The sequence below is a fragment of the Tetrao urogallus genome (assembly GCF_951394365.1).
Source record: "Tetrao urogallus genome assembly, chromosome: 3".
Lineage (NCBI taxonomy): Eukaryota > Metazoa > Chordata > Aves > Galliformes > Phasianidae > Tetrao > Tetrao urogallus.
Window position 1 is genome coordinate 17,264,505 of NC_136815.1, and position 6,084 is coordinate 17,270,588.

Sequence of the window (6,084 nt, forward strand, 5' to 3'; positions counted from 1 at the left end):
GTTTGCAGGATTTTAAATGTCACTTCTATTTTTACTTGCCTCGTACCAAGGGACGTTATGACTTTTAGAGCCATCTGAGTTTATAAGCAGGAAATTTTATATGCAGCTATTTTCTTCTGCAAAAGTTGCATTTCAAGAAAATGGAAAGCATACAGTATGAACAAATGCATCCCTAATAGCCAGATCAGAATCTTTTTTTCTGTACTTCAGCATTTGTCATAGAAGCTTGTCATTACTAATGCATTTCTAACATACATCTCTTGGAAAAACCTAGCATAGTCCATATGTAAGCAGTTTGGATGGACATTTGTGCTTCAGAATTATAGATTATTCCTGTTTTCTTGCCTGGTTTTGGAGATTCTTTCTAGAGTGGAACTTTTTCAGCAGAAAAGCCTTTCTAAAGGTGTGGATAATGAGCTTGGTAGGTTGAAAACTTTATTTTTGGCAGACAAAATTCTGAAGATTCATAAAGCAACCAATAAACTAAATTCTGTATTGTTTGACTATTGTAACTTTTAAAATCTATTTTAACGTGGTTTTCTTCAGCCATCATTTCAATGATTTTTTTGTTTTGTTTTGTTTTTCTTCCTTAGCATCTCTTTTTCTGCAGAATACAGCATAACACCTCCCACGTCAGATCCCTAGGAAGTATACTGGGTTTTCTGTGAAGTACAGAAAACCTGTACTTCTGATTGGTCAGAGCAAGCATTGGAAAGGAAAAGATGGCATCTGCCCAATTTCGCTTTTAAGATTGGGGGTGGGGACGTAACTCCCTTTTACTGTATCCCAGTCACATACTAATTTCTTAGCTCTTTCTGTGAAGTTCTGTGAAGTGATGTACTGACATACATGTAGCAAGTTGTTTTAACTCGTCCACTCTCTTCCTACAGTATTTTCCCAGCTAGTTTTTTTCATCTTTGTTTAAACTGAAGGACTTACTGGATAGTTAGTATGATGCCAGAGCTGGCAAAAGGTGAGTTGTAGAACTATTTCATGTAAAGAAGGACCTTTGTACCTTGTGACTTGATCATAAGTTCTTAGAAAATATTTAGTTCTGACTTGGAGTGTTTCTGTTGTGTTGCTCTTTGTTACAATATGTTCATCTCCTTGCATAAGAATAACTTATGAAGAGTATTAAATACCTAATTTGGCATAAATTATCAAGTAATGTGAAAGATACTGTAATAGACTTCAAGCTGATTTAAAAGCACTATACTCCTAGTCTAAGTTGGCTCACTTGTTTTGTTTTTTTTTTTTTAAACTACTCATATCCTATCAGTGATGGCTTTCTCGTTGCTTGAAGTTCTGTTTCTCAGTGCTGCTTCTAAGGAAGGATTGGCTAGTACAGCTTTTCTTGTGCAAAAAAAATTTGTTTTCAAGGCAATTTCATCTTACTTGAACACTAGTATTTTGGCACTGATAGCATACTGAGGGCATGTCTACAGAAGTGTTGAATGCTCAGTAATGTGCAAGTTTAGCCTTCATGTGACTGATTCATCAAAAATGGCATCCAGACTGCCTCATTAATCAATTTCTATATTGCATTATGCAATGAAAAGAGAATCTGAATTGTTAGTGAAAAGAAATTCCTTTTCTTTCCCAAACTTCTACAAATGTAATATTAACTTCTATAAGACACTTAATGTCTGTCATCTGTTATCCAAGAAACAAAGTTGTAGGAGCAGATTTTTCCATGAAAATAGCAGGTATCTCTTTAAATGTGGTTAAAATTCAAGGCAGATATTTCTTTCTGTCTGTCTAATCACATACAGTTTGCAGTACCAACCTTGGAGGTAGGGAGCAATCCACCTGCTGGAGTGCAAGGTTGTAATTCAGAATAAGTGAAGCAGGCTAGAGGAATTGACTGATGGGAATTGTCTGAGTTTTGGCAAAGCAAAGTGTGAAGTCCTGTGTCTGGGATGGAACAACCCTAGTATAAGGCAGATACTGATCTTGTGCAAGTCCAGTGGGGATTACCACCAAAAGAGTGAGGAGTCAAGAGCACGTGATATAAAACCTCCATCTGAGGGAACTGCATGTTCCTTAAGTAAAGCAGGCAAAGAACAGATTTCATTGCTGTCTTTGTTGGTACGTAATTGGAGACTTCAAGCTAGAGCTTCTTTGAAAGTCCATTGGTGTAGAGTGAGAAGAAACGGTTGGAAGTAAATTGTAATTGGAAAATTCCAATTAGATTTAAAAAGTAATTTTTTTTTTTACTTCAAGCACAGGAGCCAGTCATCCAGAGAGACTGAGGAATGTTTACCCTTAGAAATGCTCAACTGAGTATGTGAGCATTGTTAATAACGTTACGAACGTTAATAATGTTAACGAACATTGTTAATAAAGTTACAACTTTGAGCAAGGAGTTGAACTCAATGAATCCCAGGGGTTCTTTTCAATCTAAATCATTTTATTGTAATATGTCAGATGTATTAATATGCGTACTAATAACTCTAAAACACACTTCAATTCAGCAGAGTATTTGTAGTAGTTTCCAGTAAATGCTTAAATCTGATTTATCAGTGTATTACAGTCTCTAATCCTGTAATGTTTTGTGCTTTTTTGTTAAGTATAAAGGAATAATACTGACGAATTATCTTTCTTGATATGGTACAAGGGATGGAACACCTTCCCTATGAGAGCAGGCTGATAGAGCTGGGGCTGGTCAGCCTGGAGAAGAGAGAGCTTCAGGGAGACCTGATAGCAGATCTTCAATATGTAAAAGGGTGCTGTAAGAGGGAAGGTGACAGATTCTGTGGCAGGGCCTGTTGTTTCAGAATGAGGGGAGGTGACTTCAAATTAAAAAGGGACAGATTTTCTGTAGATATAAGGAAAGTTTTCTACAATAATGGTGATGAGGCACTGGAAAAGGTTTTGTAGGGAGGTGGTTTGTGGATGCCCTGTCCTTAGAGACATTTAGTATGGACCAAACTCTGAGCAACCTGATCTCTATGGATGTCCCTGTTCATTGCAAAGGAGTTAAACTAGGTGACCTTTAGAGGTCCTTTCCAACTCAAGTGATTCAATCATTCTATAATTTTGCTTTAATAAATACTGCTTATTGTTCTTACTGATGCCTCTCATCCCATGACTGTCAGAACAATTTTGCTGCCCTGATGGAAGTTAGCAGTTAATAGTGAGTTGTTTTGGTCTGTACACATGAATACAGAAAGCTGTTCTAATGCACAAGGATTCGCTTTGCTAATATATGGGATTAGTTCCCAGGATGAGAATGGGGAGGGAGGAGGGTGGGCAGAATCAGAGCTGAAGATAGTATTTGGTGTTGTAGTTTCCTAGAGCTGACCACATTCATCTATGCTGAGCTTCTTGCTGTTTCTCAAGTTTTCTCTTGAGAGTGATGAAACTGCAAAGTGTGAATTTGTTCCAAATTATTATAGTGCCAAGCTACTAAGTGAAGTAGCTTTAGAACAATCCAAATAGCGTAATAGCCATGTTCTGTTTGATAATGCAGTCACAGTACTGTTGTGTAATAATTAAAGAATTTTAAATGAGATAAAATTTGAATGTTTTTTTTTTTTTTTTTTTTTGTGAACAGAGGGGAAATGACCCAGGTACCTCTTCACTTTTGGCAGTAAGAATTTCTTTGAGTATAGTCATTCAGTTTTAAAATCATTGTCATGTTACAGCTTTCAATTCTTCAGGTTTTTCTGACCTTTCATCTTTTGGATATGCGTATACAAGGAGGTGTGTGCAGACTGTAGCACTGCTTAAATTCCAGAAGTATGAGCCTTTATGGGATCAACTGCTTGCTGCAGTGAGTTTCAGTAACATGTCAAACTCAAGTCTTCACAAAATAGAGTTGTGACTGAAACAAACAAAACTGGGAAGCAAAACATGTTCTCAGCCGAAGGATGAAGCTGTCTGGAGCATGTGTTGCAAGAGGCTGGCAGTAGATGAAACTCATTTTAAGCATGACAATTGCAAATTCCATCATAACTTTCTTTCCATTGACTAATCTTTTATAAATATTAGTAGTGATGTTTTATAAGCATCCAAGAATAGTTGCTCTCATCCTTAAGTTACATGATGATATCAACTTTGTGCATCTTTTGACTGTTTCACAAAAATATTTGTAGCGACTGTCTGAAGGAGTCCTTGAAAGGGGAAGAGATGAAGAACTTTGAAGATTTTTTGGAAAGAGAATCGAAAGAAAAAACAGGAGGGAAGAGGGAGGAAGACTGAGGATGGAGAAGTCTTCTAGTTTTACTCCTGCAATGGCATTTTGAACAAAGTTTTTTTTTTTCCAGTAAACTTGAGCATTTGCAATGTTATGTTGTCAAGTTCTCTGTTAGTAGAAAAGATTAAAAGATTACAGTCTTTTTAAAGATAGAAAAGTGCAAATCTGTAAAGCTGTGATTTATTTATTTTTTTTTTTTCTGAGGGCTAGGTTGTTGGTCATTTCTTAATTTTATGACCGTTTTGCAATGTCTTCTGATGGCAGATGAACACAGAAATAACTCCTACAGCATCCATTCAAGAATTCTTAAACAAATAGGGTTCTGCCTCAAATAACAAGCTCCCTGTAGCATGTGGAAGTGTAAGAATGGTATGAGGATCTCCCAGTGTGCAAGTTATGTTCTTTCCCTGTCCACTAATTATCTTACTGCTAATGAGCTTTAACAAGCAAAATCAGGTGGCTATGAGCAGTGTCAGCAGCTTGGAAAGGCAGGTGTGTAGAAACATCGTGAGGCTGTAGCTTTCCTGTGAATGGGAAAGGCAATTCTTCTATTTGTTGGAATAGGCAAATGGAGGGAGTTGGAAATCGTGGTTGACACACTGCTGGAAATCTATGTTTACCTTGTGCCTTCTGTGGATGCCTTGGTGTACTATCTTTGTAAGTAAACACGGCAGCAGTGAAGAAATACCTGCCTCCTCATAGCAAAATGATGCAGACAGTGGGTATTGTTATGACATGTTGCTCAGTACTGAGAACAAGTTGTGGAAAACATGCATAGGAATTGCATGTGAGCTCCCTGTGGACACGTTCATAAATCCTGTATCCTATGAAAAGAAGACAACTGGCATCAGGAGCACAGTTACAAAATATTTGTTACCAGATCTTAGCAGCAAGCTAACAGGCTATAAAATAACTCTTTTTTTGCTTGTATAATGCAGTCCTGAGTGAATAAACTATACTTTTAAATAGATGGAGATGCTTCTCTGCAAGCCTCCTAATGCATATTTTCACTTCAGGAATGAGTGGTACTTTACAAAGAGCAAAAGCATCATTGAATTATAGCTGTCCAAGGATATATTAAGTTACTGAAGTAAAGGTTGGTTATGGTACTTCTGCAGTCTGAGCTAAACATTAAGCTACACCTCAGCACCTTTCTTGGTTCTACTGCACAAGCACCACCTTGGAGATAGGATGTTTGTTTCTTGTTCTGTGTCCTCAGTGTTATGGAGGCATTTTAAATTCAAATGGTATACAATCCCTTTTTCCTCTTTACAATCCCTCTGTAAAAGAGTACGTTTCATGGTGGCAGTTGGACTGGAAACAGCAAGTCCACACATCTACACTGTGCTAGTGATGCGGACTAAAGTTCTTTATCCTGTGTTCCTAGACATCCTTTATGAGAGTTTGCATTCTTAAGTCATGGACTTCAGACACATTTGATCTTTAGTAGCCAGTAAAATCATGATGTGGTATAAACATGTTCTATAGCTCAAGGAGCATGAAAATATGCATTAGGTTTTAATGTTGGAGCTTGTTTTCCTGGAGATAATTAAGTACCAGCTATGGACATACTAAGATAGCTGTGAAGAGAAATCTAGTGCTAACTATGTGAACGTTTAAGCCTATTTAACTAGGTTGAGGTTTTAATACTCTGAACATCCAGTGTCCATAGGAGACTGGCACAAGGAAACACCTGGGTGCTGGTGAGAGGGCTAGCAGTACAGGGCTAGCTGTATGCGAATTGGAGCTAGCCCTGCTGCTCAGCTCCCACAGACTGGATCCCATGCTACAAGACTCGAGGTTTTATTCCTCTGATAATAACCATTGGCAGCATATGCAGAAGTCACTAGGTCAGAAACCTTTTTATGTCCAAGTTGGGAACGCTT